Source organism: Hypanus sabinus, unplaced genomic scaffold, assembly GCF_030144855.1.
Source record: "Hypanus sabinus isolate sHypSab1 unplaced genomic scaffold, sHypSab1.hap1 scaffold_1195, whole genome shotgun sequence".
In the NCBI taxonomy this organism is placed as follows: domain Eukaryota; kingdom Metazoa; phylum Chordata; class Chondrichthyes; order Myliobatiformes; family Dasyatidae; genus Hypanus; species Hypanus sabinus.
In genome coordinates, this window is record NW_026779256.1 from 62,056 (window position 1) to 74,998 (window position 12,943).

Consider the following 12,943-nt stretch of genomic DNA (forward strand, 5'->3'; position numbering starts at 1 on the left):
GTGAGGAATCAAAAAAGTTAAGTATGATATGAAAATGTCCTCATGGCGGTGTGACTAATATTTCAGGGCAATAGTTATTGAAGGACAGGGAGATGAGCTACTGTAGCCATTAGATTTGTTTTCAGGACGGCAGGCCTGGCAGCTCGGTATTTTGGGGTTCCGTTGTTTTAGGCGCAATAGAGTGGGAGGGATTAAAGGGGGCTTGTGGTATTACTAGTCAGGGAAAATGTCACATCATTGCTCAGTCAGGACAGACTGGAGAACTCGTCCACAGAGAACACAGAACAGCTCATCACAGGAACAGATCACGTGACCCACAATGCAGTGCTGAAACACCTAAGAAGCAAATCAAAGCAGACAGACACTAATCCCTCCCACCGACACCATGTCCATATCCCCAGTCTTCCTTACATCAATGTGCCTATCCAAACGTCTCTGAAAAACCTCTAATGTCTCTGCCTCTCCTTCTATACCAGGCAGCACATTTTCTGTACACGACTCTGAATAAAGAAGCTTACCCCTCACATCCCCCTTGAAGCCACCCCCTCCTGCCTTCAATGCATGCACTCTGGTATCAGACATTGCAACCCTGGGAAACAGATAACCCCTGTCCACTCCATTTAAGCCTCTCATAATATTTTAACCCTCAATCAGACCACTGCTCAACTCTGGTGCTCCAGTAAACAACCTATTTATCCAGCTTCTCATGATAACTCATACCCTCTGTACAGGGCAACATCATCTTCTGGACCCTCTTCAAAGCCTCGACATCCTTTCCATAGTGGAGTGACCACAAATGTACCGGTTCTCCACATGTGGCCTTACTAGAGTTTTATGAAGTTAAAATATAATCTCCTAACTTTTTAGCTCAGTGCCCCGACAAAAATAGGCAAACATTCCATAAGTCTTAACCAACTTATCGACCTGTGCAGCCACTTTCATTGTACTGTCTCCTTGCATTTTGCCCTACCGACGTGCAACACCTCATATTTATCTGGGTTAAACTCCATCGGAAATTTCTCAGCCACATCTGTGACTGTTCTACAACACGTTTTATTTATTGCCAGTCTTCTACACGATCGACAATTCCACCCATCTTAGTATGATCCACAAATGTACTAACATTTTCGTGCGGATCATTTATATACAGCACAGGTAACAGAGGTCCCAATACAGATGCTTGCGGATCTCCTCTAATCCCAGACCACCAGCTCGAATTAGTCTCTTCAACCGCTGCCACCTGTCGTCTGTGCACAAACCAGTTATGAATTCAAACAGCGAATTCGCTGCTTATCCCGTGCATCCTCCTCTTCTGTATTAGCCTCCCACGAAGGACTGTCAAATGGCTTACTAAAATCAATCTAGACAACATCCAGTGCCCCACCCTCATCAATCTCTCTCATCGTCTTGTCAAAAAACTCAATCATTTTTGATCAATTTGGTAAGACTCGACCTAACAAACACATAGTCAAAATGGCTCTCCCTAATTAGGCCATGGTTTGCCAATGCTCAAAAGTCCCAACCGAATAATTTGCTTCAGCAACGTCACTCCACCTGACGTGACACCCACCGGTCTACAGTTCCCAGGATTTTCCCTTACTCCGTTCATAAAGAGAGCTGCAAAATTAGTGGCTTGCCAGTCCTCCAGGACCTCGCCGTTGGCTAAGGAGGACAGAGAGATACTGGGCAAGGGCCAAGCAATCCCACCTCTTGCCTCGTTCAATGAAATGGAGTAGACCCCTTAACGCTCTGGGGACCCATCCACCTATCAATCGTTATGGAGAGAAGACTAGTGAGCGGGTCTGAGGGGTAAAAAAGGATCAGACATGATTAAATAGCGGAGTGACTTGGCCTAACTCTATTCTACTTCTACGTCTTATGGTCTTATAGTCTTAATACTCCTCAGGAGGCCCAACACCTCATCATGTGTTTTGTTTGATCCTATATTCTGAAGCTTCAAGTACGTCTCCTTTTCCATCTTTACTAAATTTATATCGTCGCTGAACATCTGACCTTCTCTTGTCTTTACATCCTCGTCCTTTATTCCACCAGGAACATGCCTTTCCTTTTCTCCAAGCAATTGACCTTTAAACACCCTGTACATATCTGATGTTGGCTTTCCAGACAAAATGTTCTCAATTAACGCTTTTTAGCTCTTGTCTAATAATTTGTCCTACTTCACTTTAAAACTCTTCCGTTGAAAATATGCCTCTCGTTATCCATCACTATCCTGAAAGTTAAGGATTTGTCTTCACCCACTGAAAGGTCAATCAACTGACCAGAATCGTTATCCAACACCAGACTCAGTATGGCCCATCTTCTGGATGAACACTCCACATTTTACGACAAGAAAACTTCTTGAAAACACTTACCAAATTCTGCACCATTTAAACCCCGACACTAAAAAGGGCCCTACTTATACTAGGAACGTTGAAATCGGGAGGTCTGTAGTACAACATGAGTTTGATTACACCCTCCCTCATCGTGAGTTCCACCGAAATGGACGCGGTGTCTGACCCCTCCATTGTATCTCCCCTGAGTGCAGCTGTGATATTGTTCCTGATTGGTCGTCTAGCTCCCCTCACCCCACTTTCAGCACCTTCTCTGTCTTTTATAAAACATCGAAAATCTGGCACATTAATAACCCATTCCTTCCACCCTCTCAGCCAAGATTCAGTCATGTCTACAACATCGCAGTTTCATGTCCTGATCCATACTCTAAGTTAATCACCTTTACCCGCAAAACCCCTAGTATTAAGATATACACACTCAGCCTATCGGATCAATCACACCTGTTACATCGGTTTTGCTTTTCAACTTGTTTCCTTACATCTACCTTCTTGTCCGATGCTTCCCAATATATTAGAATTATGTTCAGCGATGGGTGAGTGACTAGCAGATTGGAGTATAGCTCATTTTTTGTCCACTGGTTAAGAAATCTTCAACAATATTAAGCACGAAATTGTGTACCGATGCGCCTGACATCAGTAATGGGTAAGCCATTGACAGGACCAGATATATGTTTATTTGAATATTTAAGTCGATGTTGTCCACTTTGCATTTGACAAGTTCCCGCATGACAGGCTGACTAAGAAAAGTCACTTGCTTGACATCCAGAATGAAGTAATAAATTAGAGCAGATATTGGCATTGTGGGACAAGGCAGAGAGTGGTGATAGCTGTTTGCCTCTCCTGTGTAGACCTGTGACTAGTGGAATACCACAGGAACCGCTGCTGCTCGGTTGATGTTTGTCACGTATATCAATGATTTGGAAGACAATGTGGCCTATTGAATCAGCACGTTTGCAGATGACACCAGGTCTGGGGATGTAGTTAACACAGAAGAAGGCAATTAGCGTGCAGTGGGATCTGGACCCGCTGGAAAAGTAGATTGAAAATGGCAGATAGAATTTAATGCAGACGTCTGAGGTGTTGCTCTTCTGTAGGATCAACGAGGTTAGGTCTTACACAGAGATCCGCAGGGTACTGAGGAGTGCGGTAGAACAAAGGTGTCTGGAACACAGGTCCATAATTCATTCACAGTGGCGGCACACCTTGAGTAGGTAGTAAATAAATCTTCTGGCACAAGGCCTTCATAAATTATTCCGTTCACGAGATTGCATGTTATGTTCAAGTTGCATAAGAAGATTCTGAGGCCTAATTTGAAGTATTGAGTGCAGTTTGCTCCATCTGCCCACAGGAAAGATTCAAATAAGGTTGAGAGAGTACAGTGGAAATTTACAAGGATGTTGCTGCGATTAGAGGACCTGAATTATAAAGGGAGGTTGAATAGGTTACGACATTGTTCCTTGGAACGCAGATTTTGGGAGAGATTTGATGGCGGTCTACACATTCATGAGGGGTATGGATAGGGTAGATGGGGTAGAGGGATGGGAAAAGTGAGGGTTAGGTGAGTGGACAGAGGGGAGTGGAGCTCCCATTTTAATCAGCACACTATTCCCTCCCAGGCGGACATTCTGACAACAGTTCTGACTTAAGTTCTTGTATCACTCCCTCACCAGCGCCTAATTTCAATCAACCCATCACTCCCCGCCCCCGGTAAAACTTCCGGCCATTTGGAACATATGATTTTAAAGAAAATCAAATTCCACAAGTACTTCCGGTGGAGTGTGGATCAACATCCACTGCTTGTGAAGTGAAACCCGTTGTTAACAGTGAGCGAGGGGGATTCTTGTGACAATAGTTGTCCGGATGTAAATGCAATAATTGCCCAATGATAGAGTTAGTACATGAATGATAGTAAATTTTCCTGAATCGAGAAGTGCTGAGAAAATCTTTGATCAGTTGAGTGTGAATATATGTTGCCGAACTTGTTTGGTTTAATTTCAGCTGAAAGATAGCTCCCTGTACCTGAACAGGTGAGGGACGTTTGAGCCGAAACTATACCTACGCCGGGCAGTCTTTCTTACATAGGGGGCGGAGCTCAGAGTGTCCCAGAACCCGGGCTGGTTTCAAATTCGCAGCCTGGGACTCGCTGAGTTAAACAGAGAAACTCCGCCCCACTGGTTGCGATGAAAGAAAAAGGAGAGATCCACACGGAAATCCGGACAGAAAGGTTAACGCAGCCTGTTTGTTTCCCTCTTTAGGGTTGCTACATTGACCCCACTCCCGCCTCCTCCCGCTGACAGACCCGTCCTGAGCCGGTGAGAGTTCGTGTGACCCGGACTGCGGCCGTCCCGCTCCACTCCGGCTCACCCGGCCCTGTCCATCTGTAATGAGTGACCACTCCCGCCTCCTCCCGCTGTCAGACGCGTCCTGAGCCGGTGAGAGTTAGTGTGACCCGGACTGCGGCAGTCCCGCTCTACCCCGGCTCACCCGGTCCTGTCCATCTGTAATGAGCGATGGACACATCACAGCCGAGTGGCCTCGGGAGCAGCAGCTCAGACTCAACTCTCCGTACAGGGTGAGCACGCCGGTGCAGGACCAGTGTCGGTCAGCGGGGAAGTCAGACTGTGATTCCCGGGACCACACTGAACGCCGTCCGGTTACAACATCAGAGGTAAGTGCTGTCTATGATTCTGCACAAATATTCAACGTTTACAGCGAGGCTCAGCTTTGGTCGGGATCGGGAGTGAATTTAGTGGGAGAAGGGTCTTCATGTTGACGAGTCAAATTCTGTTCAATTGGATTAAGAGAAACGAGAGTGGTTAACAGTGATTGCGAGCAGAAGAAATCTTTCACCCCCGTAGTAACATATGAAATATCCCACGGGGCAGTGACCCGTCACCGATTTCTCCCAAACACGAGTAAACAGCAAATGCTGGAAATCCGAGCACACACAGAAACTCTGCAGGCCAGACAGCATTTATGGAAAAGAGTACAGTCGTCCTTCAAGACCCCAGTAATGTCCATTACATCACGTCATTGGTTCTATCTCTCTTCCCTGTAGCAGAAAGGGTAAAATACAATATTAATCTTTCTTCACGCTTGAATGACAGTATTTTGGCGGACCGGTTGGATTTAATTTCAGCAGAAGGGCGGCTCCCTGTTCTGAGGAATGTGCACGGACAGACAGCTGCTTGGACGCAAACCCTGAGCACCGAGTCTCACAAGCCGCACCTTCCAAATCAGTCACTCACTTGCCCTCTTCCCCTTCCCCTTCGGGTCAGTAACGTCGACGTAAATCCGATCCATAGCAGCTGCCTGACCTGCTGAGTATTGTGTGTGCTGCCATGGTTACCAGAGATCCATGTGGGTCAGTGGGCGTGGTTATTTGTAAGAAGCGACACATAGTATCCACACTGTCAGAACACTGGGGAATTACGGTGAGAATAATTCAGCTTCTGATATTTATTTCGGATCTTTATTTACAAACAATTAATTGTCTGTGTATTGCATCAGCGGACAAGGAGATGGTTGGGTTCTGGCGGTGGTACTTTTGGTGTTCCTATTGTTCTCTGTTTATACGATTGACATTTTCCACAGGTTAGGTAAAGATTAAGTACAATGGCCACCTGTTTCAAAGCAAGGGTGCGAGATCCGTAAAGCCAACACCTGGTCCGTTTTCAGAATTTCTTATTTCAGACGAATGCATCTATTATTCCTGTGACGATTGTGGGTGTTTTGAACTGCTCGCCTCAACGACTTCAAACAGACTGATTCTGTTGGCGGACGAGATTTTTTATAAACAGCGGGTTTCAAGTGTTACAGGAATGAACGTTGTGGAATATGTAATGAAAATTTAGATCAGATCAGCCGTGTTCTCATTATCTGCAGCTGCCGTTTTAAGGGGCCACGTGGTCCATTTATGCATTTTGTTGTGATGAATGGAAAAGCTCTGACAATTTAATTACTAGCGTCTGAAGGTACATATGGTTTTATTTATATCGTTGCGCTGAACACAACCGATTTGCTGGGTTTAATGACTTGCATTCAGATTTGTGCGTTAAATGTGTGCCCCAGCTGCGTTAGGCGACCGAACTTCTGACTCAATCGGTGAGCTGGTCCGCACGGTACGGCACCGATTGACGCGCTCCACGTTCCCTGTTACAGTCTTCCCATCTACCGCGCGCACCAGCTCACCGCCCCGCCCACTGCCCACGCGCGCACTACTTGTGGGCAAAATATTTGAGCTTTTCAATCATCCTCATCAGCAATCTGGTTGTGTTTCTTCAAATATTGTCTTGTCCAACTTTCTTGCTGTCCAACGACCTCTTAACACGTTTCTCCAGCATCCACGTTCAAAGATGTTGATTATTTTGTATTCAGTCTCACTAATAGTCCAGCTCTCACAGCCATACATTACAACTGGAAATACCATAGACTTGACTATACGGATCTTCATAGGCAATGTTATGTCTCTGTTGTTCTAAGTTCCCATTGCTGTCCTCCCCAGAAGTAAGAGCTATTTAATTTCGTGGCTGCATTTACCATCTATAGAACACTTAATATCATAATATTGAGCAAGAAGCCAGCTTTAAACTTTCTTCTTTCACTTTGATTAGAAGCTTCTTCAGATCCTTCTCACTTTCAGCCATTAGAGTAGTATCCCCTGCATATCTGAGGTTGCTAATTTTGCATCCGGCAACTTTGATTTCAACACTTTGTGTCCTCTAGACCGGTATCCCTCATGATGTGTTCAGCATATAGATTAAATACGCAGGGTGACAGTATGCAGCGTTATCGCTCTCTTTTCCCACTCTTGAACCAGATTGTTGTTCCGTGGTCAGTTCTAACTGTTGCTTCTTGATCTTCATACAAGTTTCTCATAAGATCAGATGTTTAGTTATCCCTATATCATTAAGGACTTGCCACAGTTTATTATGGTCCACAATGTCAAAGGTTTTAGAGTAGTAATTAAAACATAGATAAGTACCTTCCTGGAATTCTCTCGATTTCTCTATTATACAGCGTATGTTTGCAATTTGGTCTCTGGTGCCTCTGCCTGTTCTAAAACCAGCTTGCACATCCGGCAGTTCTCGTTCCATATATTGCTGGAGGCCTGCTTGCATTATCTTTAGCATTATCTTGCTATCATGTGAAATTAGTGAAATTAGTGAAATTATTCGGTAATTTGAACATTCCTTTATATTTCCGTTCTTGGGAATTGGGATAAAAAACTCCCCCCCCACCCCCCAGTCTAAAGGGCATTATTAGGTTTGCCAGATCTAAGGTCAAATTTCATGCAACACTCTTATACCATCACCCTTTAAAATTTTAAACAATTCAACTGGACTCCTGTCACATCCTGCAGCCTTATTATTGACAATGTTTTCCATCGCCCATTTGACTACACTTCCAGAATGTCTGGCTCGAGGCGATGAGGGAGTCATTGCAGGTGTCTTCGCTGTTGGGATATCTCCTGTACAATTTGGTGTTTTCCTGCCATCTCTATTTTTAAAAATATTTTTATTGATTTCTTACAAAAGAGAATACAGAGTACAGGAGGATATATATCATATGTCAATTACAATATATTAGAATCACGCTTACAGTCTCATTACCCCATACTCAAGTAAATTAAATTGAATGTTAATATTGAAAAGATATAATTTTATAATCAAAAAATATCTAAACCCACTACCAAAATAGCTGTTTGGTAAAGAAAGGAAAAAGGAAAAAAAATCCTTATCATATAGTAAAACATATTATTAGCCAACATCTGTACTCGATAACAAATCAAAGATTTTGATAATAATTTTAAAAAGTTCCCCACAATGTGAGAAAGTCTTGTCTTGATTCAGAAATTGAACACCAAATCTTCTCTAAATTTAAACATGACATTGAGCATGAGTAGGCAGAGCAACATCTATCCAACTTAGTAACAACGCCCTCCTCGCTATAAGAGAAATAAAAGCCAAAATGTGCAAATCGGGTGTCTCCAAGATAATATCTTTTCTCCAACAATACTGAATAAGACAGTCAAATGGTTTGGTTTATAATTTACTTTAAAAAGTACAGAAAAGGTTTGAAATACTTTCTTCCAGTATTTTACAAGACTCGGGCGTGTCCAGAACAGATGAATTAATGAAGCCTCTCCATTGTGACACAATTCTGTCACAATGGGTAGATATATACGAATTGAAACGAGGCAGCTTATCTTTTGTCATGTGGGCTCTATGGACCACATTAAATTGTAAGAGGGAGTGACGGGCACAAAACGATGAGGTATTAACCAATTTTAAAATTTCATTTCAAGTTTCCTCAGAAATTATAATCTGTAAATCTTGTTCCCTGAGATGTTTAATTTTGTCTATAGCAAAGTCTTTCGTTCCCAACAACAAACCATAAATATTAGATATTGATCCATTATGAAAAGGTTTCAAATTAAACATTACACGTAATAAATTCGTATCAGGACTTTCAGGAAATGTATGTAATTGAGATCGCAGAAAGTCACTAATCTGTAAATGTTGAAAAATGTGGGTTTTTGGTAAGTTATATTTAGCTGACAACTGCTCAAACGAAAAGAGACATGCTCCAACAAATAAATCCTGGAAGCATTTAATACCCAGTCTATCGCAAACTTTCAACATTACAACAGTCATAGAAGATTTAAAAATAGTTATAAAAATGGGACTTGAAAGAGAAAATCTCAACAAACCAAAATATTGTATCCAACACCTCAAAGTATGTTTAACTACAAAACTATCAGTTAGTTTACTTAAAAATAATGGAATTGAGAATCCGAGAAGAGAGATGATAGAAAATGTATTAACAGAGTCAGCTTCTAAATAAACCCAAACCAGCCTGTTCTCTCGGTTAATATAATATAACCAAAACGTAAGATTCTGCATATTGATTGCCCAGTAATTAAACGTAATATTTGGTAAAGCTAAACCTCCATTCTTTTTTAATTTTTAGAAAATGAACTTTATTTAGTCGAAAATATTTACTTCTCCATATACATGAAGATATGATAATATCAAGAGGATAAAAAAAATAAAGATTTAGGAATAAAAACAGCTAAGGCTTCAAAAGCATGAACATTTAGACAAGTTATTCAATTTAGTAGAATTAATTCGGCCAATCAACGATACTGAAAGGGGCAACCATTTTGAGAGTACCCTTTTTACATAATTCAGCAAGGTAAAAAAAAAAAACCCCTCTAAGTAAGATTCTTAGTAAATGCTACGCCGAAATAAGTGAATTGATTTCTTGCAATACTAAAGGGACTGTTAGTATCAATTTCTACCAAATTATTCAAAGGGAAAAGCTCAGTCTTACGAAAATTTAGTTTATATCCTGAAAACTGACTAAAAGAGCAGAAAAGTATGGAAGGTAATGAAGTCTCAACATTAGAAATATAAAGGAAAAGGTCTTCAGCATAAAGAGAAACATCGTGAGTGATACCTCTCCTTAAAATGCCAGTGATATCATTGGATTCTCTGAAAGCAATAGCTGAGAGTTTTAAAGCCAGATCAAGATTCAAAGGGCTCAAGGAACAACCTTGTCTAGTTCCATGTTGAAGTTTAAATGGTTTGGAATTCTGAGAGTTAGTAAGGACCCAAGCAGAGGGAGATAAATAATTTAATCCTTTGAATAAAATCGGACCCAAAATTAAATTTTCCTAAGGTTTTAAATGAATAATTCCATTCAACCCGATCGAAGGCTTTCTCAGCGTCTAAGGATATCACACATTCCAATGTGTCTTTAGAAGGTGAATAAATAACATTCATAAACGACGAATATTAAAATGGAAATATAGATTTTTAATAAATCCATTCTTATCGTCAAATATAACAGATGGTAAAATATTTTCAATCGTACGAGCCAGAACTTTGAATAGGATATTTGTGTCAACATTAAGTACGGAGATAGGTCTCTATGACGCACATTTGGTTGGGTTCTTATTCTTTTTAAGAATAAGCGAAATAGAATCTTCATAAAAAGATTGTGGTAAACTACCCAATTTAAAGGAGTCCGAGAGGACTAACTATAAATGAGATGTAAGCAATGTGCAAACAGCCTTATAAAATTCTCCAGAAAAACAGTCAGGACCCGGAGCCTTCTCAGAGTGCAATGAACATACTGCCTCGGCAATTTCCTATTTAGAAATAGGTGGATAGTTGAATAGGTGTTCTCGGTTATCATCAGAAAATGTAGGGATATTTAATTGATCTAAGAAATTATTCATTACAGTATTATCTTTCGGAGAGTCAGAGCTAAAAATTTTAGAGGAAAATTCTCTAAACGTATCATTTATTTCTAAATGGTCAGTTATCACTTTTTGATGTCTTCTGCTTCCGTAAGGTCCTTCTCTTTCTTGTCTTTTACGATACTCATTTTTGCATTAAATGGTCCTTCGATTTGTCTAATATTCTTGAATAGATCTATTTAAAAAAAATTGTTGGCTTCTTCAGCTTATTTGCATCGTTCCTTTAAGTAAGTTTCTTTTTCTCTCCTTCCTATCGTCTCGAACCTTGTGTTCAGTTGGATGTATTTATTGCAACCTTCATTGGCCTTCACTTCTCTTCGCTGCTCAACCTCCACGGAAAGTCATTTTGTTTTCCTGGTCTTCTTCCTGTTTGCAATACTTTTTGTTGGCACCTCTTGTATAATGCACCTTACTTTTATCCATAGTTCTTCTGGATTTCTCTTCACCATGTTTATTCGGCATATTCCTGAAGGATGCGAGTAACATCAAACTTCTGGTACATTGGTTTTCCTAGTGCTCTTCAGTTTCATTCTGAATGTTGCAACAAGCAGTTAATGGTCTGAGATTGCAAGAGAACAGAGGGGCCGAGAAGGTTAAGTGCCCAGTTCGCTCAATGCGGTGACACCGGCTGGTGAAGAGGTCTTTCCCAAGCCATCCTTCAACAGTTAGGGTACTGAGTGCAGGAGTTGGGACATTATTTTATTTTAATTGAGATACAGCGAGTCGCGCTGGCCCATTAAGTCCCCCGATTTAATCCGAGTCTTATTACAGGACAATTTATAATGACCAATTAAACTGCCCACCTGTCCATCTTAAACCTGTGTGCATGTGTGGTTGGGGGGACGGCGGGAGCGGTGGTGCAACTGGAGGGCCCGGAGGAGACCCATGCTATATGCGATCACTGTGAGAACCTGCAAACTCTTACAGGCAGCGGCCGGAATTGAAACCGGGTCGTAAGAACTGTAAAGACTTGTGTTAACTACTGTGGGGCCGCTGTATAAGTCGTTGCTGATACTGTGTTTACAGTACAAAGTATGGTTTTAGCCACAACGTTTGAAAAGGCTCGGTTAAAGTTAAAAGAGTTCAGAGAAGATATGCGACTGTGTTGTCAGAACATAAGAAATAGGAGCAGGCTTTGGCCATCCGGACCATCGAGCCTGTACCGCCATTCAATAAGTTCATAGCTGATCTGCGTGTAAACTCAGCTCCATCACCTGCCTTAATTCCCCTACAATGTCAAAATCTATCTAACTGTTTCATAAATATATTTAGTGAAGAAACATGCTTCCCTGGGCAAAGAATTCCACAGATTCACCATATTCTGGGGAAAACAGTTTCGCCTCATCTCTGTCTTAAATCTTCTCCCCTGAATGTTGAGACAATGTCCCCTAGATCTAGTCTCATGTACCAATGTAAACTCTTTGCTTCTATCTTATCTATCCTTTTCAAAATTTTGCATGTTTCTATAATTCCCCTCTCGTTATCTGAACTTCAGTGAGTATAGTCCCAAGCAACTCAATTTCTCCTCATAGGTTAATCTCTTCATCCCTGGTTTCAACCCTGTGTACCTCCTCTGCACCGCCTCTAAAGCCAGTATATCCTTCCTCAAGTATGGAGACCAGAACTGCACACATTACTCCAGGAGCAGTCTCGCCAGTACCCTGTATATTTACAGCAGCACCCCCCTGCTCTTGAATTCAATCCCTCTAGCGATAGAGGCCAATGTTCCATTTGCCTTCTTAATTACATGTTGTACCTGCAAGCCCACATTTTGCGATTCATGGACAGGCACTCCCAAGTCCCTTTACACAACAGCATGCTGCAAACTTTCACCATTAAATAAATATCTGTTCTTCTATTATTTCTTCCAAAGTGGATTATCTCGCATTTAGCACTTTGTATTCCATCTGCCAGATCTTGGCCCACTCACTTGACATGTCTATATCCATCTGTAGACTCTCCACATCCTCTGTACAACTTGCTTTTCCACTCAGTTTAGTCTCATCAGCAAATTTTGCTACGCTACGTTCAGTCCCCTCTTCCAAGTCATCAATGTAAATGGTAAACAGCTGCGGTCCCAGCTCCGACCACCGCGGCACCCCACTCACCACAGAGTCCCAACCGGAGAAACACCGATTTATACCAACTCTCTGCCTTCTGTTGGTTAGCCAATCCGCTATCCATGACAATATACTTCCTCCGACTCTACGCATCCGAATCTCATTTATAAGTCTCTTGTGGGACACCTTATCGAACGGCTTCTGGAAATCCAAGTATACGACATCCAAGACTTCCCCTCTATCCACTGCACTCATTATGTCCTCAA

The 12,943-nt window shown here is 41.8% G+C and overlaps 1 protein-coding gene across 7 annotated transcripts in view; it reads left to right on the plus strand.

Moving 5' to 3' along the window:
* The window catches only part of LOC132386546 (NACHT, LRR and PYD domains-containing protein 3-like), a 102,543-nt gene that overhangs the window by 35,769 nt on the left and 53,831 nt on the right, over positions 1–12,943 (plus strand). For 6 of the 7 annotated variants that reach the window (XM_059958818.1, XM_059958823.1, XM_059958817.1 and 3 more), the window contains one exon: positions 4,607–5,019. The exons of the other annotated variant lie outside the window; for it this stretch is intronic. The gene's annotated coding sequence lies outside the window, so the exon portion shown is untranslated. The remainder of the gene's footprint in view (positions 1–4,606; positions 5,020–12,943) is intronic. 7 annotated transcript variants of the gene reach the window in all.